This window comes from Lynx canadensis, chromosome F2 (genome assembly GCF_007474595.2).
Source record: "Lynx canadensis isolate LIC74 chromosome F2, mLynCan4.pri.v2, whole genome shotgun sequence".
NCBI lineage: Eukaryota > Metazoa > Chordata > Mammalia > Carnivora > Felidae > Lynx > Lynx canadensis.
In genome coordinates, this window is record NC_044320.2 from 43,046,414 (window position 1) to 43,069,857 (window position 23,444).

General features: G+C 43.1%; 1 long non-coding RNA gene across 1 annotated transcript in view; it reads left to right on the forward strand.

Annotated features, from left to right (window-relative positions):
• Positions 1 to 392: 392 nt before the first annotated feature.
• The window catches only part of LOC115506215, a 76,512-nt gene continuing 53,460 nt past the window's right edge, over positions 393 to 23,444 (forward strand). Inside the window, exon 1 of the long non-coding RNA XR_004343182.1 lies at positions 393 to 559. This is a non-coding gene — a long non-coding RNA (uncharacterized LOC115506215). The remainder of the gene's footprint in view (positions 560 to 23,444) is intronic.

Below are 23,444 nucleotides of genomic sequence, written 5' to 3' on the forward strand. Positions count from 1 at the left end.
TGCCTTGATCCTGCTCTCAGGATGAAGTCCAGACGCTGCGGCCTGTCATGTCAGGCCTTTTATGACCCTCCCCTGCTTGCCTTTCTAGTCGTGTCTCTGTAGCCTTTTCAGGTCTCCTTTCAGATTCATCGCTTATTCTCCGATCCCATGCTGTCTTAGGCCTGTGTTCTGTTTGGTTTTTTTCCCTGGAATTTTCTCCCTCTTTTCATCTTTCGGAATAACTCCTTCTTATCCTTTCAGAATTGGTTTAAACAGATTCTTCAGGCTGAGTGTGTTCTGTGTGCACATGCTATTATAACACATTTTAGCATAGCATTTCATACACACTGTCATAATACTTGATACCTTTTGTCTTTTTCCTTTTGCCAGGATCATGTCTTACTCACAAGTCTGGAGCTGTGGGAATCCTTAGCACAGAGGAGCAGATGAGGTTCCCTAGGAAGAACATGTAGACTAAAAAGTGCATCAGGCTGAGAGTTAGCAGAGGGAAAGTACCCACCAGAGGAGACAAAAAAGGTAGAGGAGAATCGAAGAGATCTGCATGTGGAATCCAAAGAAGGTAAACGTTTCCTATTGAAAAAAATGTTCAGCTGTGTGAAACATTGTAAAAAGGTCAAGTTAAGTAAACATTGGAAGGTACTCATTGGATTTGGTGCTTAGGAGCTCATTGGTGGTCTTTGTAATAGATCACAAGGTCTGTTTCTCGGGTTTAGCACGCACATAAACACTATTGCATCTAGCAGAACAGATCATTTTGACTGAAGATTTTGTAATGCCTAGGTTGGCATGTCTGCTATACTTTTGTCATTAGGGACACAGTCCAGGTTCTCAGCACAAGGAGATATTTGGCAAAAGCTGAAGAAGGAAGATCTACTTCTGTGCTTTGGATACGATTGTAATCCTAGCTGCCGTTTCATGCCATAATCTTCAGCACCTCATCAGCATCCCCAACTGCACCTGCTTGCCAGGCCCTCAGCTGCCACCGAGACAGATCGGTTGGTCCTTCACGGGCCTGTGCAATTTTGCCACCTGGGGCCGGTCAGCTGAACCCGTGGGGTCTCTGGCCCCTCCGACCACTTCCAGGCTTGGATGCAGCAGGACACTGCGGTACTGGGACGGGCTTCTTCAGCAGCTACTGAGGGAGCTAGGTGACATGACTTGGGATTTGGGGAAAAGAACTCCCTTTGTAATGAATCTGGGAGACTAGAGAGGGGAAGTAGCCATGCAGATAAATTTCCCCTCCTTCCTCTTTGAAGAGACTGCTTTGAGCAGCTTCGATGCACAGCCTGTCTGGAGACATCCCAGGTGGCTGAGTAGCTGCACCTGCTGAGCGACCAGCTGTGTGTCTTTGAGGCTTATGGTAAAGCAGTGGCCAGTACAGTGACACACTGTGGCTCTGTAACCTTCCTTGTCACACTTCTCTTTTCATTAACTCTCACTGCTTCAGGACTTCACCTTTCAAATTAGGCACCCCTGTCAGGTTCTGTTTTCAGTGGAGTCCAGGCTGAGACATTTCTTTGTCTCCCTTGCCCACCTAGGATGCTGGTGACTGTGAAAATATCAACAGCAAAGCTTGGACTTTTCTAGTCAAGAGCTGGCCTGTCCTCTCCTTTCCAACTTTAAGGCAATGGATAGAGCAAGGATGTCACATAATTTGAATGGCATGAATAATTGGCCAGGATTCATTTTGGCTGACACCTTGCCTATTCTGCAGGCAGAATAAATAAACTCCTTTGAATAAACACGTTGCTTATTTGGGGGACAAACCCAGGAGCCACATGCCAGCTCATCACTAGGGCACCAGGCTCTGGCTTATTTTCTTGGCTACATATGGCAGGAGAAGGGGCTGTTCAAACGTCAGGAAGAAGAAGGTGATTTTATCAAGTCTCACACAATCTGCTGAGTCCACTGTCAGCTGGGTCCCATCTGCACAGATGTGAAATTGTATTCCTGTTGAACAAGGGTCCTTTAGGTTAAAAGTAATAAATATTATCTTACTTAATTGAAAGATTGTTAGGATTATTACTTCGGCTTTTGGCAAATCCTCCAAGGGGAAAAGTGGATCCATGTATCTGGAAGGAGGGGCGTGGTAACTTAAATTCTGGAATCTGAAGCAAATCTCTTAGCAGCTGGATAAGAGCTGGGAGAGGAGGAGGAGGAGGTTCTGAATAGCTATTCTTGAATAGGGCCATAGATTGAGGGGAGAAAATAAATTTAGTAGGTACCAAATTCTACTTCTAGGAGTTTGGTTCTGAAAGTTAGGGTACATAGGATGGCTGCTAGAGGAGGTGTCTGCCTACCTGATGAGGGGAAGAAGCTATCTGTCGAGTCAGAGCGTAGCCACAAATAGAAAATGTCTCCCTTGTCAGCCAGATGACTCTTGGGCTCTCACATGAGTTCTGCAAAGTTATGGTGGTTTTGCCCGTCTGGGCTTCAATTTCCTTTGTTCGTAAAGTGAGGACACTACACTGGGTGGTCTCCAAGATGGTTTTCATGAATGGAAATTTCCTGTCCATTCATTTTACTAGTAAGGCCTGTATTGACTTGTTCTCAGGTCCCCCACTGGATTCCAGAGCAGAAGTATGCATACCACTGATTGATTGCTTTTATTCTGATGTCAAGGTTACCATTCTGAAAACTCCACATGAGGGAAACATTAGGGTGGCATAGTAACAAAACGTTTTTTTTTTTTTTTAAAGAATACTTTGATGGGTTGGCTGCACAGATTCAGAAGTCCTGATATGCCCAAGGAAGATAGCTCAAGTGTAGATGAATAGAGATTAGGCCAACTTTAGACAGAGACAGAGATAAGGAATGGGAGAGGGAGTAGGAGAGGGGGAGGAGGAGGGGATGAGAGGAGGGGAGAAAAGGAGGGAGGGCGAGAGAGGGCGAGAGAGAGAGAGAGAGAGAGAGAGAGAGGAAGCAGATAGACCCTAATGCCTATACCACAGAAACAAACATTAGTAACACTAGGTTCTGTTTGTTCCCAGATGCACGAATCTATGCTATCTCTTAGACTTACCAGCCCTCTTTAAAATTCTGTCACGTTTCCCTTTTGTCTCTCTGCAACTTGGTGGGAAAGATGTGCAGTCAGAGCCTTGCAGCTTTTTCTTGGTTATTCTCATTCATTGTCCCAAACGGCTTCTGTGACTGTTAGCTGGCCAATGACGCCACGGCTAGGGACACAATTGAGATAACCTCTCAAGTGGAGGGAAAACATCTGTGGTTTGGGTGAGTGGAGGTGGCAGGGCCACTGGCCTGGTTCTATTCGCTGCATGCGTGCAATGTATCAAGCACTGAACCCCAAGCTGGTACACAGCAGTGAACCAGACCAGTGGGGTGCCTCAGCTCATGGAGCATCCATCTCCAGATCAGGCTTTCTCTTAGGGACCTGATTACATATTCTGTGTAATGCTAGATAAGTTTTTCTCATTTTTCATTAAAAGAGTGATGCAGCTTTTATGCATTCAATGAACAAACATTTGGTGAGCACCTACTGTGTACCAACAAACTTTCCAGGTGTGGGGGTACAATGTAGAACGAGGCAGACTCTGTTCTGCCTCCTTGGAGTTCAGGCTCTAGTGTGGAAAACAGAGATTTAACAAAGAATTACACACAGGGGTATTTAACTGGAAGGTCAGAGAGCAGTTTCTGAAGAGGTCGTGTTCGAGAGGATTAGAGCTCATTCTCAATTATTTGAGTTTGGAAAATTTAATCCACAGTAAAATGTTAACCTCTCGTTTGATTTCTACTACTCTTACCTGGTATGGATATGGGCTGTCTTCCTGTGCAATCAGCAGCTGCTTGCATGGAGCTCCATCCTCATTTAAATGTTAATGTAAGCAAAACATTATTAGGAAAGTAACTTGGATGCAAATAAATAAATAAAGGGTTCTAAAGCCAAATACTAATGACTTGAAAATTACCTGCCGTGTTCGATTAGCTCTGCCACTTTTTATGAATATGGATAGTTGAGAACTGACTGTAAACTATTATTTCTAGCAGCTAATTGATCTCTTTCGTAGATCAATTTAAGTTTTATTATTTGTGCTTGATTCTTAAAAGAGAGTTAATGTTTGCCCAATTACTTTGCTGTGTATCAAATTAACGATATCCTATGATGTTCTATGCAAGCGTTTCTTAAATTCTAGCTTGGGATGCCAACGACTCACTTCCTGTGACTGTTAGCTGCCCGAGGCTGCAGTGGCATCAAATGGGGGGAAAGGTACCCATGATTTGGGTGAGTGGGGATGGTAGAGATATCGGCTTACTTAAAACCCGATGCTTTGGACTAGCCTTTCCTTCCAGGATGCAGCTAGAACAGGCAGACCAGGCATCACCTAATCTAATTGTGGACACGACAGAAAGGCTAAGGCCTTGGAAGGTTAGTAACCAGAAACTGAGCATCAGGAAACCAAACCAGTTGAGTTACATGCATTTTATGCCAAAACACAGGTTCAGAAAACATGCATATCACAATTCACTTGAAAAGAGTCAAAATATAATCAGAATAGAGGTGACCTCAATGAGCCAACAATTATTAGAAGATGTTGTTTCTATAACCTAGAAAACTATATCCTGAATTTCAACGCTAGTTTTTATCTTCTCCTGATCTAAACTGTAGATGTCCTGGAATCTCATCCAAAGGACTTTCTGGAGCATGATTCAATCTGTGTCCCACCTCTTAGGTTCACTTTAAGATAAGATTGGCTGGGTACCGACCAGTCGTGCATCTGAAGGAGATATATAAAGCCAAGGTCTAAGATTGCCCTGGGCCTCCAGAAGTTCTTCATTTTGGAATAATTTTCATCTTTTTTTGTGACTCTGATAAAAAGTTGTGGATTCTTTCTCTAGAAAAATGCACATGTGCATACATACATAAAATGTTCCTTGGTCTTTTTTAAGGCACCATGGACCTTGGGTCAAGAACCCTTGGCCAAGAGGTAAAATAGAGCCCAATCACTCTTATTTGGACTGGAATATTTTCACATTGAATCTTGTTTGGTATTGACCAAAAGGGTCTCAAATCTTTTGTGGAAGGGTCATGTTCCATTCTATTCACTTAGGTATTTGTAGTTTCTAGTCACTTTTAGGTAGGTAATAAGAGTCCCTACAGTGCCATTCAGTCCCAAACACAGTATCAAGTAAATTCATAATATATCAACTCTGGTGTTAAAACAATAAGAAAAAAAACACAAAAAACCCTCTGACCTTGATTTAATGTTAACCTCTTTCCCCTCAAAATGTGGAACTGGAGGCTGAGTCTCTTTGAGATTGGAGGCCCAAAGTTTGTGACTAGGCAGGGATTTTGACTGGCTTCTTTTTTTGCCCTCTGCATCCTAGTTCATTCTCCCTCATTTTGCTACCTATGACTTCTGGACCTTTGTGGCTGGAACAAAGTGCAAAGGAAGGAGAGTAAGGGAGGCAGGAAAGGTCCCGCTGAAAGCTACTGCTGTGAGCTGGCTTTGAGTTGGTGGTACTCCCGCTTCTCTACTTACAGGATATGGTAGACTCCATTAGAGTAAATCGAGGTAAATTTTGGGCAGGTTTGGTGAATTTATTACCCACTGTAGCTGAGGATCAATGAGCTCCATGAAGAAAAGGACACTCTGCCTGCTTAATAGAGTTGAGCAAACAGGGAATCAACACTAGTCACTTTAAGCATTTCTAGATGGACTTAGAAAAAAGCATAATGAGGAGGACCACGAACTTTGGCAAAAGAAACTATGCCCAAACCTGCCTTTTCCCTTTACCAGTTGTGGAACCTTGATGGGTCATTTATGATTTCAGCAGTTAGTTTTCTCATTAGAAAAATGAGCATAATAACAACCTCTTGTGGTCATATTGGATAATCAGAGATAATGTTTATAAGGTGTCCAACACTTAGTAGGCACTCGATGAATGGTAACTATGAAGATTAGTTTGAAAACATACCCCAAGTCCCTTTAGTGCAGAAGTTTATAAGCACAGACATCCACGCCCTTTCTCAGTCTGTATCAAACATTCAATGTGGTCTCCAACACATTTACTGCTTTGAGGAGAAAAATAATATTCAAGCTGAGTTATTTTTCTCTCCCACATGTGGTTTCTCATAGTTCTACATGTGTGGCTTGGTTCTTGGATTCCACTCAGGCATTATGCAACATCCTGATGTTGCAAAGATGCTGTGTTGGAGAGAGAGGCACATTTAAAACAGACACAAGTAACATAGAGTCAGACCCGCTGGTGGTGGTGGGAGATGAGCTCGGCCAGATGTTCCTCAACCTCCCACAAGCTGTGACTCACAGGTGGCCCCTGGTGCCGTGTGCAGCGGCTCGGGGGACAACCTGTTGTCCCAGCTGAGTTCTCCATCATGGTGAGGTCAGAGCCTAGATTTATGAGCTCCTGGCAAGGTAGAGTGCAGATGGAGAAAATTTCAACTTTAGCTTTTGTGAGGGAATCAGGAAGTACCTTTAGGAATTGTCACTGCCGTGACTTATTAGACAGTTTCGCCCTGAACCCTTTCTCCTGTGTAACTCCCCTTCTCCACTGACTTTTTCCCCTCCAGCCTCCGCACAATGTCTAATTATACCTATGCCCCTAACTCTTATTTTTGATGTTCTTTGCTCTTGACCTCTGTTGGAAACTTCTTTTATCTACCCTTTGGGGTGGATCTGAAATTCCATATGGCCATGCATCCCTGTTGATGGTAGAATTCAGAATATGGGATTGCAAAGTGAAGCTGTTTTAGCTTTCTCTCCCTCAGAGGTGTTGGGTCTTAACAACCATCTTGCACCAAGCGAATTGTGGTTCCTGGGTGTGCTTTACAATGCTAAGGAAATGCCCTGGTAGTGGACAATGTGTCTTGTTATGCACTTCTTTACGTTTGTTCCAGAAAAAGAAAGGAAGGAAGGAAGGGAGGAAGGAAGGGAGGGAGGAAGGGAGGGAGGAAGGGAGGGAGGAAGGGAGGGAGGAAGGAAGAAAAGAGAGAGAGAGAGAGAGAGAGAGAGAGAGAGAGAAAATGTTTACTGTAAGTTGTTTTTACATGGAAATTAAATTAAATATTTGAAATAGTCCATGGAATGAAAAAAGGCTCAGATTGAGAAGAAGTCACTTTCCACAAAATTCAGACACATCCTCTAGAAATGGTCCTATTCCACTGCTTGCCTTTTTTGGTGTATGACTCCCCAGCCTCTGTTCTAGCCAACAGCTGCTGGCAATTTTGCAATGAATTTCTCCTTTAATTAATCAATTGGGGTCCACATGGAGGAGGTCTGTATTTACTGTGTCAAAATTTTGACAAAAGCATGCATGCAAGGGAATCAGGCATGCACAAAAAATCCAATTTCTTTTTGACTGTACTCAAATAGTAATCAGGAAGCTGCATACAGGAAATAAACAACTGTCTTTGCATAGACAATTAATGTGACATTTTTTTAAAGGGGAGCATGCTCTGGTTACTGGAATAAGTATAATAGTACTATAAGATCAAGAACAGAATGATGTATTTAGGGAAGAAAAATAAAGTTCATAAATCCAAGAACTGGAATAACAGAGTTGTCAAGGAATGAGAATTATGGAGGGGACGATGTTTTCCATTCTGCCTCAATGCAAGCAGAAACATAAGCACAAATATGTCTTGTTCCAGAAGTGAGATTAACACTGGACACTTCTGCTGACAGAGAGGGAAAGACAGTTGGGGGACAAGGAGGATATGAAGCCCGCATCCTGACATCCTCTAAGGTGTGTGGAATGTAGGAGAATGAACACACCCATTTGAAAAGGCAGCAGGGGATGTGGTAACCTCATAGAGCCAGATTTCAGTGAAGATGGGCAGCGGTGTTCTGTGAGGAAGTTCAAGATAGAAGGGCGTTTGTCAACATGGAAAGGGCTTCCAGAAGGAGCATCCCTACCACGCAATGCATTGGCTATTTATTATTTGCCACATGACAATAGATGTTGCAGTGTATGTGTGTCGATCTGTGTGTCACTAGTATGTGTGTGTGTATGTGTGTATACCATATCCTGACTACTTAATCAATTTTATTTAAAAAATCAAACTTTCTACAACCTCAAAACCTTTGTTAAGGCTAGAAATTCTCTTTAACCAAAATAACTTTTTTTTACAATAAAATAGCTGAATTAAAACTAACCAACGGAAAAGGAAAAACAACAACAACAACTGAATATGGTACGAGACACTCTCCAGATAAACCTGAACAAAATAAATGAAGGCGGCCAAGAAACGGATGGACTTGTGTGACAACTGTCTAGATTTCCAGGGCTCAACCATTACATGGTTTCCACTTTTCCTAACCCCTACGTGCCAATGTCAGTGCTAATAGCAGGGCCCCTCTGGGGGCTTCTTCCTGCCATAGGGAGTCAAGGTCGGGGGTGGGGGGGCAGGCAGGAAGGTACAGACCCCTGCCAGGATGTTCAGGGTACAGCGGGGGGGGGGGTGGAGGGGGGGGGCTGGGGCTTTATCTTTTTTTTTTTTTTTCTGCTTCATATATTGTTTCTCCCTCGTTAGAAATGACACTGCTGACAGTGTTCTTTCTCGGCAGTTTACATGCCACAGAATATGCTGAAGTTGTCTGGCAGCTTCCATGATGAGGGTAATCATCCTCACAGACGCCAGCCCTCGCGCACCTGCACTTGGCTCCAGCGCCGCAGCGCGCGGGGCGGCGGAGGCAGCGGGTCCCGGCCCTCTCGGCTCTGGCTCCTTCCGTCTTGCTGGCTCCAGCCGGCTCTGTGTACAAGCCAGCAGCGCGGGCTGCACTGCTTGCTTCCCGCACGGGATTGTGCAGTGAGCTACTTGGGAAGAAGGGGCGAGACTGAGGCTTGCTCACCAAAGTGCTATTGCCTCCTAATATACTGGGCTGCTGGGAGTGCCTGAAGGCTTCTCATACGAAGAGTAATGGTGCTATCTTACAGGGCACAATGAGAAAACACAGGCCACTTAGCTCTCTAGCTAGATCCGAGCAAAGTCGGAGTCCAAACTGCATGGTTGGAAGCCAGCTGTCATGTGCGGGACTAACTTCTATTGTGGAATGTTCTCAGAAACATCACCAAACACTTATCCCCAAGACGGTGTGAAGCTGCTTGAAACGCAGAGGCAGTCCGTTAAACATAACTAGTCGTTACTGCGGCTATTGTGTGCGGTCTCATCCCAGGCACTGCTAGGGCAAAGTCCAGCCCCTCGAGGAACCCTCCATGGAAAATGTAGGAGACGGGCGCTCAGTGTCTATTGTTACAGAAAATATGTGCTCTATGATTTAAGAGGAGGGTTTGTTAGCTGAGTGACACAGATTGGATGCCAGATCTGGAAGGGAAGGTAGGATTTTACATAGGGATAGAGAAAGAAGGATCATGAGGCAGGCATAGATTTTAAATTCTTCCAGCTTGTATCCGATGTTGTCGTTAAGAACCAGTGTTAAATCACAGGAATCTCACCAAAATAGAATGGGAAGGGACCAGGGTCTGGGTAGGTGTTACTATCTAACACATTTCTATCCATGCAAAGACAACTCAGATGGCAGGAACAAACATGCAATGGGAGTGAGAGAGGGAGAAGGGGAGAAAGGGGAGACAATGAAACAGGGGAGGGCGGGGCAGGGGGCAGGGACTAATTACTCTGAAAAAGACAAGTTAGATCCTGCAATTTTAAGAGTTGAGATGTTGTTTTTAGAAGCCTTAAAAAGCTACAGCAGTGTTTAACAGGGGTAATGTCACCTAACAGCTGGAAAGAAGCTTAAAAAAGGAATACCTGTACTGGACTGCAGCTTGAAAGGAAGAAGGTAAAGAAGTGAGAACACTAGCTTTATGGTGAATGACACCCTGTGTCTGCCCCCTTTGATTCTATGAATTTATTTTTAAACTACCTGTATCTTGCTTTGTATTATTTGGAATGGCTACCAGTTAACTTAGCCACCTTATTGTCTTGTTCCAGTAAAGAATACTTTTCTCTATTAAAAACAATGACTAGGCTGTATGGTGTAGAGCTGCTGGTGTTCTGTTAAGGAAATTAAATCCCCAGGCCTCTGTTAAAGGAATGGGCACTTGAAATCATTAGCGGCAGATGGGAAGGTATCCTGCCAGCCCCTGGCCCCCAGCTGCCACGTTTTACTTTTCCCCTCCCATTGCCCTGCATCTAATGAGCTGTCCCATCTGAAAAATTCTTTCATATTTCATACCTTTCCACTCTTCTCCATGTTCATGGCAGCGCTCCTGACTCAACTCTCCTTGCCTTTCTCCTGGATATCAGCACATCCTCATTCATTCTAAACACCACCATTGGAGCATTAAGGTGGGAGCTGGGATTGTAATTATGCGTGAGACACAGCCCCTGCTTTTAAGTTGCACTTAATCTAGTTAAGGAGTTGGACAGACGAGCAGACAACATAAGTGCTATTTTAGACCAAAGAAGCTGAGATGTTTTCAGCACATACAGGAGGACCACTCAATCAGGCAGGGGCTCAGGGGTGATTTTCTGGAGAAGAAAGGAATGCCGTGCTCGTCAGAGAAAGTGGCGTTGGAAGGGAGTGACCCATGTAACAGTTTAGAGGCGTGAGAGAGCATGGCACTTTTAAGGAACTGGAGGAGTCTCTGAATTACATACCCCCAGGAAAGGGGCATGATGGTGAAACAGTAGCTAAGCAAGTAGACAGGACCAGGCTGTGTTGGGTCTGTGTTCCATTCATTTGTCATTCAGTCATTCATCTATCGTGGTTTTTGAGTGTTTACTATGCACAAAGCAAGAGACTAAGCACCATATGTTAAAGGAAGCTAAGAATAAATATAAACATTTGTTGACTTGTTGATGAGAAAGAGCACAGGTGAGGTGTCGTTGGCACTGGAGGTAGAGAAGAGAAAGGGGGTGATGCCTGACTGATGTATCGACCGGTGTCGTCCTTGTGCCGCCCCCCCCCCCCCATCCCCAGACCCCAGCTGCAGAACACAGTTTCAGTGACAGTCTGCAACTAAATGTCAGGTTAACTTTCCTTTCCTTGACTGAAAATATAAATGTAGGAAGGATGATGGGGCATTCAGCAGTGAGGAAATGAGTCAGGGACTAAGTAGAAGCAAGCTAGATGGTTGAGCAATTTTCTTAAACGATATATGAAAGGAGAATCTTGAAAAGGAATAGGGTTTGACTTGACTTTATATTCAGAACTTATAAAAATGCCGGGCAACGTGCACTCAGCAGAGCATTAGTGCATTAGGAGCCATAATCTAGTTGAGTTTCTAAAGTAACTCCAACCAAGAAATGAAAAATGAGGGTGTTCGATTTCTGCAGAATCAATGTTTGAAAAAAAAAAGTAGTGAATAATGGATGCAATAGAATGGAATAACTGAATAATACAATGGGAAGGAATTAGGAACAAAAAAGGGAAAAGAAATTGCTCAGAGATAATCTGATCCATGGCAAAAGGTTATAAACTACCATTTTTAGCAATAAAGGTACTTTTGGGCCAGGGAAAGGAATAAGAAAAATAAAAAGTAATTTAAGATGAAAAAAAAAAAAGAGAAACATGTGAAATATTAAACACCTGGGCCATGCAATATTGAAAAGACAGAACAAAATTAAAATAATATATAAACTTTGACAGTTTCCACTTTTTAAAAAAAAGCCATGTTGCTTCAGCCCCACTCCCAAATACTGACACCTTCCTGATGGCCCTCGCTCAAAGCCCTTGGGGGCAACACTGAGAATGGGTGGACTCTCCTTGATCTCCCTCTTTAGGCAACTCGAAGCTACTCTCTCTCTCTCTGCACCCACCACTCCAGCCACCAAGCCGGATGAGTTCTAAGAGAGTGCTTGCTCGTAAGACAGGTGGCCAAGGTTCCGGAGACAAAATGATACAGTGCATTCATGGAAAAATAACTCTAAAAAGAGATGTGATCCCATTCTTCTGGAACCTGCGTTCCAGTGCCAACAAAATCTCTTAGCCCTCTGATCTTTCCTCACAGAGGATTCCCTGCCTCAGTGGTCCTGGGCCCCTGGCATCAGCATAACCTAGGAACTCATTAGAAATGCAGATTTTTTGGGGCACCTGGGTAGCTCACTCAGTTAAGCTTCTGACTCTTGATTTCTGCTCAGGTTATGATTTCATGGTTTGTGAGATCAAGCCACACCGTCAGGCTCTGTGATGATGGCCTGGAGCCTGTTTAGGATTTTCTGTCCATCTCTCTCTCTGCCCCTGCCTCACTCACTCACTTTCTCTTGCTCTCCCTTTCTCTCAAAATAAAGAAATAAACATTAAAAAAAAATAAAAGAAATGTATATTTTTCAAGTCCCACCCAGACCTACTGGTTCTGGCTGAGGCCTAGCAATCTGGATTTCTTTTTTGGTTGCACAGTCAAGTGTGAGAGCCCAAGTTCTGTTTTTCTGCCCAGTTTGTGCTGACTATTCTTCCTCACTGAAGCCCAGGCAGGAGCTGGGTGCTTCACACATTTGCTCTTTCTTAATGCTCGAAACAACCTCCTGGAGTATTTCTTTGTTACTTGCCATTTCTATAGGAGACAGAACTGAGGCTCCACGCAAGAAAGGCACTTGTCCAACATCTCAGTGATAATGAGTTTAAGAGCTGGGGTTTGGATCCAGGGCTGGCCAATGCCAATATCCATGCTCCTTTCTCTACACGTTGTCCTTTTCTCTGAGCACCACACCTTTTCTGATTCAACTTTGCATTGTTCAGCCAACAGTTTCTCCCTTGTTTAAGTCTCCTATATCTCACCTCAGAGTATGTCTGCATGTGTCTGCTCCTCATTGTTCTGCTTGGAGAGAAAGAAGGAGGCTCCTTTCCAAGGGTGATTCTTCCACTCTGCTCACATCGAGATTCCTCTTCCCCCCTCGTCTCTCTGCCGTTTTCTACCTTTTACCGTCCTTTATTTTCTCTTCATTAGCCCTTGTATTTCTTCCAAAAATTACATATCTCTTGTTTCTTATCTCTTTCGTCATCAGACTCCCTCATCTTCCCTCTCTTTTCATATTCTCTCACTGAGAATGTCACCCGGTCCCAGGATTTCTCCTTGGGTGAAATCCAAACCTCGGTCTCCAGTCCTGACCTCTTTCTCCAGCTCCAGACCCATGGGTCAAGCTTCTTGCTGGATATCTTATCAACCTCACCTCAGTGTGCCTAACGTTGAGCTGATGAGTCCCTCCTCAAATCTGCCCAATTCTCCATCTCTTCTTGCTAGGAGAGAAAACCTGTACTCTCCCCTCTTTCACACTCTATCCATTCAGGCCCCGTGACCTGATCATTCTTCTTGAAAATATCCACCAGATCTGGTGCTCTTAGTTATATTCCCCAACTGGATTCTAAGCTCTTTGAGGGATGGACAGGATCTTATTCCCCTTATATCTCTCCACCTAGCTTGTTGCTTTGATGTTATAGGTGCTCCAAGAATATTAAATGAATATGTAGAGAAATTATGGGGAATTAAAAAAAGTAGCAATTTTTATTCTCATGGGAAAAGGAGAAAAATAGCAGGCACTGTAAAGGTAAGTTAAAATAATTTATTGACAGCCAAGGTGACTGTTAAAATGCTTGCTGAATTATTAGTCCCAGAGGAGCAGAAGGAGGGAGACCTGAAACACTTATCAAATAATGAATCAAAGGATGGTCCCTGTAGCCTCCTGTTAAGAGGCAGAGATATTTCAACATCTCAAGAATCAAGTACTACAATCTTTTATGAGACCAGAAAATCATTGTAGGTCTCATAAATTTCCCTCTTCTCATTGTTCCAAAGGCTTAATTTAGGATGAGTCACTCCATAAATCTAGACAAAGATGACTAATGATTATAATAACAATATCATAAATTATATCGTGCTTTTCCACCAAAGGAAAACTGTATCTAATTTATTCTCAAAATATTCCTCATTGGTTGCTAGGACCAGGGATCATTCTCTCTATTTTTCAGCAAACTGGGCATGGAAAGTGCCTACTCACTTATCCTTATGGCCATGCCATTTCCTATGGTACATCTTAACGTCTATCCAAGTTTTACTTCAAGTGGATTACAGCTTCCACCCCATCTTTGTCAGTCTCCAAGCCTTTTCTTAGTTTTCTTTCCTTCTAGTGGTCACACCACATTCTGAATCTTCTGTAATAAAATGTTGTTGTAGCTTACTCATTGTCTAATTCATTGCCCCAGGAACTCAGAAAACCTAACCATAGGGGAATAAAGAAGGTAAAAAAGTATGCAAACTGAATTTTGGGTCAGTTTTCTGATAATAATTACATTGGGGTGCCTGGGTGGCTCAGTTGGTTAAGTGTCTAACTTCGCCCTAGGTCATAATCTCGCGAGTTCAAGCCCCTGAGTCAGGCTCTGTGCTGACAGCTCAGAGCCTGGAGCCTGTTTCAGATTCTGTGTCTCCCCACCCCCCACCCCCCGCCCCTGCCCCTCCCCGACTCTGCTCTGTCTCTCTCTCCCTCTCTCAAAAATAAATAAGCATTAAAAAAATTAAAAATAATTATAATAGTAGTTAGCTCCTTTCTCATAACAGATATTTAAAGTTACTGCAATTGCAAGTTCCCTTTTTGGTATATTCATTTTAGTTAGCCCTGTTAATGCCACTGAAACAGGAAACATGCATTTTGTTTTGTTTTTAAATGTTTATTTTATTTTTGAGAGAGAGAAAGCTCAGGAGAGGGGCATAGAAAGAGGGAGACAGAGGATCCAAAGTGGGCTCTACGCTGACAAACAGAGAGCCTAATGTGGGACTTGAACTCACGAACTGGAAGATCATGACCTGAGCTGAAGTTGGACCCTTAACTAACTGAGCCAGTGAGGTACCCCTGCATGTTTTTAATATATCCTCAATCACTGTTTACCAAGTTATTCAAGATGGATATTAAGCACATAGTTATTTACTAAGTGACTTGGTTAAAGTCACTGGTTCGATAACACTGTGATCACAGTGTTTGAGTCATTAAAATATGAATCCATATCTGTTGATACTCAGTTTATTATGTGGTCCATAAATGTATCATTTTGTAAAAATTTAAGCATGATTTTACAATTTTTTCCTAGTAAAACCCTCTGACAAGTTAATCTGAACAATTATCTTAAGAATAATGCCTTGATTTTAAATTTATTTTTTTACGAATTCAAGTTGCTTTGCATGTATTATTTTAAATAATAATTTCATAAGATGGTAATGAAAAAAAAAAGTCCTATTCTTGTCTTTCTCTTCATAGATGGAGTTGCTAATACTCTTCATTCATCCATTCATTTATTCCACAAATATTCATTTATTGCCAACTGTATGCCAAGAACTCTCCTGGGTGCTGAATATATGAACAAATCAAATGATCCTTTTCCTTGAGGAGCTTAGAGCCTAAAACGAGATAGAGACATGAAGCAAAGAGACACGTAAAGGGATGCATACCTTCAGATTACAAGTGTTATGAAGTAAAAGAATTAAGAGGGATACAATGGACAATGAAGAATCCAAGATGGCCTCTTTGAGAAAGAGACATTTGTTGTGGGATTGAAGGCTAAGAGTTAGGCCGAGTAGCACGCAGATGAGCAGCACTTGGGAATGACCTAAGAGGATCGTGTGGCACTGATGGCAGTGAGAGGGGAAGAGGGTTACAAAATGAGGCAGAGGAAGGGGGTAAGGGTGGGAGAGCCGCCAGATGGTGCATCATCTTGTTGTCCATGCTGAGGATTTGAGACATTATTTTGAGTGCAAAGGAAACTATTGGAGGGTTTAAGCAGAGGAATAAGTAGAATCAAATTTTTATTTCAAAAGGACCATGCTGGCTGCTTTGTGGGAGCATAGGTTGGAAAGGAACAGGAGAGAAGGACTGATTATGAAGCTCTCAAGTTAGTTCAGGTGAGTAAGTACTAGGGTGCTCACTGTAGAGGTGGGCAGATTTATTTATTTTTTTATTTTTTTATTTTTTGAGGTGGGCAGATTTAAAATATATTTTAGAGTCAGACTAGTAGGACTTAGTGATGGATTGGATGGAGCCAGGGTTAGGGATGAAGGAGACTGAGATGCTTTATGTCACTGAGTCTCTGACTGATAAGACCTAGAGGGAACCTTAGGTGCTTCCTAATTCAACTCCCCATTTTTGAGCAAACGGAATTGAGGATTTGAGAGGTGAGGTGATTTACATACACGAATAGTTCTTTTACTGCAGGTAAAGAACTGAGTGATGTTCAAGGTCAAAAGAATGAGCCAACAGAATTAAAATAGTCTTTTTATATTTAATTCTTACCTCTAAGAAAAATACTTAGAATAACTATTATGAGAAATTCACCATTTCATTATTAATTAGTTTATTTATTTATTTTTAAATTTTTTAGAGAGTGTGAGTTGGAGAGGGGCAGTGAGGGAGGGAGAGAGAGAGAAAATCTTAAACAGGCTCCCCGCTCAGCACAGAGCCCAATGTGGGGCTTGATCCCACAACCCTGGGAGCATGACCTGAACTGGAATAAAGAGTCAGATGCTCAACTGAGCCACCTAGGCACCCCACTCACCATTTATTTTATAAATATTTGCAATGGGTCTGAGCATGTAGGAAAAAGTTTCTAGTTCCTTTTCCTGTGTGTTTGAGTGACTCATTAGTTGGGAAAGCCACCTCCTCATCTGTTCAGTTTCTCAGGCCAATAACACTGTAAAGTCATTCCTTGATATTCAGCCCAAGTGTTCACTTGTCCAATGACAGATGTTCTATTTTATTTGGAAATATAAAAGAAACCAATATTTCCTGGTCTGCCCCTAAAAAGAAGATATGGAGCTTTATTCTTTAGGTGTAGTGAAGTATATTCACGCATGCAAATTATTATTTTATTTTTTTGTTTCTTTTCACTGATGCAAAAAGAATTGACTACTGAGAAATGAGTCCCCGTCCTTTGTCCTGTTTGGCTGATGTGGCATATTCTTTGAAAGTTTGATTTATTAAAATAAGTGATAATTGTTAATCATTCTCTTAGGAGAATGAGGTTTATATTTTATATTTAATGGTAATAATAATAATGTTTTTTAATGTTTATTTATTTATTTTGAGAGAGAGAGAGTACAGGAGCATGGACAAAGAAGGGGCAGAGAGAGAGAGAGAGGGAGAAAGAGAATCCCAAGCAGGCTCTGTGCTGTCAGAGCAGAGCCTGATGAAGGGCTTGATCCCAGGAACCGTGAGATCATGATCTGAGCCAAAATCAAGCGTCAGATGCTTAACTAACTTAGCCACCCAGGCGCCCCAATAATAATTATGTTTTAATAATGATGGCCTATATGTATAGAGCCAATCCCTAAGTGCCAGGCCCTGTACCAGAACTGTTAATATGCACCGTTTGCCTACAGCCAGGCAGCTCATGGTGGCAGAGCTGAAGTTCATGCCCAAGTCTATCTGATTACAGAGCCCATGTTCAAAGCCATTCTTTTGTATATTCATCCATCCATCCAATAAATGCCAAGCAGTTGGGTGACAGGAATGTTCCAAGAGCAGAGATATAGCAGTGAATAAAATAGACAAAAATCCCTGCCTTCATGAACTTATATTCTATTTTGGGGTAGGAAGGGTTAGGAATAAAGCATAATAAATTAGTAGATAGTGTGCTAGAAAGTGATAACTGGTATGGAGAAAAACAAATCCTGGTAAAGGGAGGTGTTGCACTTTTAAATAGAGGAGTTGGGGAGGGCGAAATCAAGAAGGTAACATCTGAGCAAAGACTTCAGGGAGACTAGGGCCTGAGCTCTGTGGCTATTGACGGGAATAGCATTCTAAGCAGAGGGAATAGCAATGCAAAGGCTCTCCTTCAGGAGGTGCCTGGCATGTTTGAGAATTAGTAGGACGGCCATTGTGGTAGCAGTAGAGTGAGCAAGAGGGGAAGGGGATGGAGGGGCCAAAGTGGGGTTGGGGAGGGTAGTAAATGCAGTCAGTGATGGAAGGCCAAATTGTCCCGTAGGGTTTTTCAAGTCCGGATACTTAAAAAAAACACCATAAATCTTGTATAAAAATGCTGTTCGTCACACTATTACAAGGCAAGCTTTATTCACATGGCATTGGATGTCTCCAAGAATTGGTAAATGACAGTGGTTGCTGCTCTCTGGGAATATCTGAGCCACTGACTTCCTGAGTCAGCCGTCCTTCCTCAGTAACCAAGAGTCAGATGGGTTTTATTCAACTTTGCAACTAATCTGTAAATCCATTTTTATAGTGCATTACAGTAGTGTTTCTCAAACTTGAATGTGCATATTAATTAACTGGGGAATCATGTTAAAATGCAAGTTCTGATTCGGTGGGTCTGAGGCAGAGCCCATGAAGCTGCATTTCTAACAAGCTTCCAGGTGAAGTCAGTGCTGCTGATCTGTGGTCCATACTTTGAAAAATAGGGCGTTAGCATTTGCAGAAGACTTTCCTATACATTGTCTCATTTTAATTTGGCTCTTCATCAAAACCCTGAGTTAATTGGTTCAGATCGTATCATCTTCATTTACAAATGAAGAAATCAAAGCTCAGAGGGGTGAGGCGACCTGGCAGAGGTTGTATGGCCAAATGACAGAGCCGTGACTTGAATTTAGCTCCCTGGCTTCTAGACAACAGCTGCCCTGATGGCTTTTAAGATCTAATACATAAAAGCATGCTAATTAATGCTTTTAGCTGGTGCGTGTGTGTGTGTGTGCATGTGTGTGTGTGTGCGCACACACACACACATGCACACACACTCATGCACACAGTTTGGTGGGGGGCAGGCAGAGGGGATGATAAAGCTTCTCTAAAGCTGCAGCTGCCCAGAGGCCCGCCTTGGCAGTGGTCTCTGGAAATGATCCAGTCATCACAACATGCCCTGGAAATGTCTTCCTGTGTGCCTTGCTCTGGCACAGTGCTGGCCCCCACCTCGGATGGGAACATTTTCTTCACATCCACTTTGCGCGTGAGCTAAACTGCATTTCATCTACCTCTGAGATAATCTGGTCCTGTGCTCTTGCCCAAGTCAGAAAGTTATTTACTGTCAAGCTGGAAAATACTGTTCTTCTCACCCAAGGACAGCACTGTTCTCAGAAATGAAGCACATCACTTCATACTGAGCTCCAGCTTTCTGGGACAAGCAGAAATCTTTGAAGCATTTCCAGCCAAATCCTTGGAGAGGTAAACATATTTTTCAGCCGCAGGATTCCAGGTTAAAGAAGTGTGTCCCCCACTTGTTTACAAAGCATCGTAGCAGCTGTTCGGAGGCCTTCACCCCCCTGGACAGACAGGCATTTGGAAGATGCACCGAGCCCTGCCAGACAGTCTGCTCAGGCTCGCCCCTCTGGGAAGACCTCACCACCATCAGCCACCGGCAGTGCTGAGGGCTCAGTACAGGAACGGCACAGGAGACACGCCTGCCTGGCTGTTCGGATGCAGTTTTGTTGTGCTCTTTTTATTAATGTTCAAGAAATCATGCTGCCTCTCAACTTTTTCCGCGGATGATGGTTAAAGGGAAACTCCTACCTCTACCCTCTACTGCTTCCTACTCCCTAGTGAGAGACAGGGCTTCAGAGATGCAGGCATTGGTTTCTCGGGCGCTCCAGGGAGAAGCGCTGCACCCCCTTCCCTCTGCCTGTGTGCCCATGCTTAAAAACTCTGCTCATGTCCTGTGTGCTTTGGGAAATCCTCGTGGGACCCACCAGCTTACAGGGACTGCTCGCTTTCCTCATTCCTAGAACACAGAGTGTTTTCACTATTCATTAGCCTTCCCCTGTACTGTCTTGGAAGGTTGTAACAATAATGGAGCTAACAATAGCTAGCATGTATAGCGTGATTACTATTCATTGCACATTGTGCTAAGCACTTTTTATGGACTACCCCATTTATCCTCAAAAAGAACCTCATAAAACTGGTATTGTTATCCCCATTTTAAGATAAGAAGATTAAGGCATTGAGAAAGTAGAGTTTGCCCAAGGTCATACAGCAAACAAATCAGAGAACCTGGCCTGGTACCAGGTGTGTTTGGATGCTTGTTATCTTTTAAATGTGCAAAGATAATGCCTCTTTTGTTAGGCAGAGACAGTAGTCAATAAACTGTGATGAATAGCAGTAGTTGAAATAATATCCCTGTGTTTCAGCGAAAACTACTCTGGAGACACTTCCACCTTAATATTACTACCTACTGTTACTACTGCTCGTACGAATACTACTACTATGTGGGGCTCCATATGAGCAGATGGCTGTAGAAGTTTTGTGGTGTGTGTGTTGTGTGTGTGTGTGCACTTGTTTGCTTGCTTGCCTCAGACATCTTTGGAAGAACCACCCATTTCCATTCTTAGTCCATGTAATTGAGGTAAGTGTGACCTTCTCCGTACCCCCTTCCTCAGAAGCTGGCACCCGATCCTTTCCAATAGAATATTCCATACTCCTGAACATAGGGATGGATCAGGGTCCAGCCAACCAGAGACTGATATAGAAGGACAAACTTGAGATTGTGGGTACCAAGAATGATAGGAGCCTGAGTCTACTGGGGGGTCACCTTTGCGCCCCCCCCCCTCCATATACTAAAGCCAGCCTACAAAGAAAGCCCACATAGAAGACAGTAAGGCTTACAGAAGAGAGACAGTTTTAAGGAGAGATTGGAACCTCTGGATCCAGCTGGGCTTTATTCCTAGACTTCTCAAATGTAAGAACAAATCAATTCTCTATTTTTGTTGAAGCTATTTTTGAGTTGCATTTTTCCTCTTATGATTGAGTGAGCCCTGACTAATCATTAGGAAAAAAAACCTCTCATTAAAACTAACACTAAAATTGGAGCATGTGTCCCCTTTTCCTTTAAATACCAGTTATTTGGCCAGCAAGGGTTTGCTCTCCTTTTTTATCTAGACTGGCACTGTCCAATAGTATTTTCTGTGATGATTGGAATATTCTAGAAATGGTCAAGATCTGCATTGTCCAATACAGTGGCCATTAGCCACACGCACTACTGAGCACTTGAAAAGTGGCCAGTGCAACTAAGGAACTGAATTTTTAATTTTATTTGTTTTCAACTGAAATATGCACATGTGGCTGGTGGCTACTGGACTGGGCAGCAAGGATCTAGGCCTAGATTCATCTATGATTCTAGATGAATCATATAGAATTCATCATTCTTTTTTTTTTAAATTTTTTTTTCAACGTTTATTTATTTTTGGGACAGAGAGACAGAGCATGAACGGGGGAGGGGCAGAGAGAGAGGGAGACACAGAATCGGAAACAGGCTCCAGGCTCTGAGCCATCAGCCCAGAGCCCGACGCAGGGCTTGAACTCGCAGACCGCGAGATCGTGACCTGGCTGAAGTCGGACGCTTAACCGACTGTGCCACCCAGGCGCCCCTAGAATTCATCATTCTATATGATGAATGAACATCATATAGTTCATTCTGTACTGTATGAATGAACGCAGAAACTCTCGATGACTCCACCGTACTAGGTGGAGTGACCAAAGAATTACAGCTTACTCTCTCTCTGTTTCTGGTGGGTTCCCAGGAGTCCTTCTGTCTGTGTGAATCCAAAGCTCATGCTCTTTCCCCAGGAGGAGGCTCAGAGAGGGGGGTGACTTGATGAAGTCTTCTAATGGCAAATGCCTTAACAGCTCTGTTTGTGCAATGACAGATGAAAGAAAACTCTTAATTTAAAAAAAAAATTTTTTTAGACGTTTATTCATTTTTTGAAACACAAGAGAGAGATGGAGTGTGAGTGGGGGAGGGGCAGAGAGAGAGAGGGAGACACAGAATCTGAAGCAGGCTCCGGGCTCTGAGCTGTCGGCACCGAGCCGGACATGGGACTTGAACTCACGAACTGCAAGATCGTGACCTGAGCTGAAGTTGGCCACTTAAGCAACTGAGCCACCCAGGCGCCTCTTACTTTTTGAATATGGCTACCCCACTCTGGTCTATCTATCCCGAGACCTGCTGTGAGACAGGGCCTGGGAGGTCATTGTAGTTGCACCTTCTTGTGGTCTAGATCATGCTAACACTTGTTGTAGAAAGGAATAGAGAAAAATAGACCCAGTGATATTCAGATTCCTCTTACTTGTCTTCTAAATGTTCATCTAAATTTGCAGAAAGAAGGTGGAGACAAATCTTAAGGCATTACTCAACCGGAAATTCATCTAGTTGTCAAGAGCTTTTGAAATCAGGCAGCCTGGATTTAACTTCTGACTCTACCATTTAACACATGTGAGGCCTCCATGGAGCCATTCACGTTCTTTGAATGATGGGTTTTTGCAACTGAAAACAAATAGGGCGATAGCATGTAGCTCGTGGTATCTTACTGAGTATTAAGTGAGACAGTACATGTGAAAGACCTACTAGAGTGCTCTATAAACATCCCCTGCCATTGCTGTTTCATATTATTATTGATATCTATGGGGTAATGTATCAAGTAATGAAGAGCACAAAACATATTGATGGTTTTTGTAACTTTCCACATCAGGGCTCCTCACTAGCCGGCAGTATCCTTTCAATCTGAAATTTAGCTGAAAGTCTGAATGAGGTTCCTCTGCACAAATTACTCAGTCTTAACTGAGGTAAATTAAATGAAGATCCCTGGTCCGAATGATGAGTGTCTGCCTGGCATAATTACTGCTTTTCACTGCTTGGCAACTTTCTTTTCATCTTTCAAAGATGTCAGGAGTTCTTGCCAGTGGGGTTTAAAAATAGTCCTTGCTCTTTCTTTCCTGAAGGCTGAAGCACTAAACACCTTAACAATGACATTAGACAACAGCTCCCCTAAAACCCTGGGGAGAAGGCCATGTTCTTTCCCAAGCTGTCTGTCTGGGTGTAGAATAATTAGACTGGAGTTCAGGAAGCATTTATTCTAAGAATATTTATCTCATACCTCCTACTTTCCAGACACTGTGCTGGCTGGCCACTGAGGGTACAGGAAGGGATCCAATGGACAGAGTCTACAGCTACCTTAATGGAGCATATAGTCTAAGGATGTTGTCTGATGGCTAAGCATGGGGGGTGTTTTAGTGACTTGTTTACAGGATACTGGTCATCTCCCCAAAATCATTTTCTCATTAGGAAAGCACCACTGAGAGAGCCTCCAGAGAAGTATAAATGGGTTGAGAGAACATCATTCGATTAGATGCTGAGGCTTCTCTTCAGTTCTTTATTCTTGCCGTGCATAGAGGACATTTTTATGTTCGTGTAAAAGAATTAAATGGCTGGATTCATGTCCAATGGCACAATTCTATGCATTAGAGGAAGGGGGAGCCTTGTAAGGTCATATTATCACATACTAAGTCCCATAAACTCTTGGCTCAGTTTATTCAGACTTGTCTGTCATACTTGCTGCAAAATAGGATGTGGGGCACCTGGGTGGCTCAGTCAGTTAAGCATCTGACTTTTGGTTTCAGTTCAGGTCATGATCTCACGGTTCATGGGTTCAAGCCCTGCATTGAGCTCTCTGCTGTCGGCACAGGGCCCGCTTTGGATCCTCTCTCTGTCTTTCTCTCTCTCTCTCTCTCTCTCTCTCTCTCTCTCTCTCTC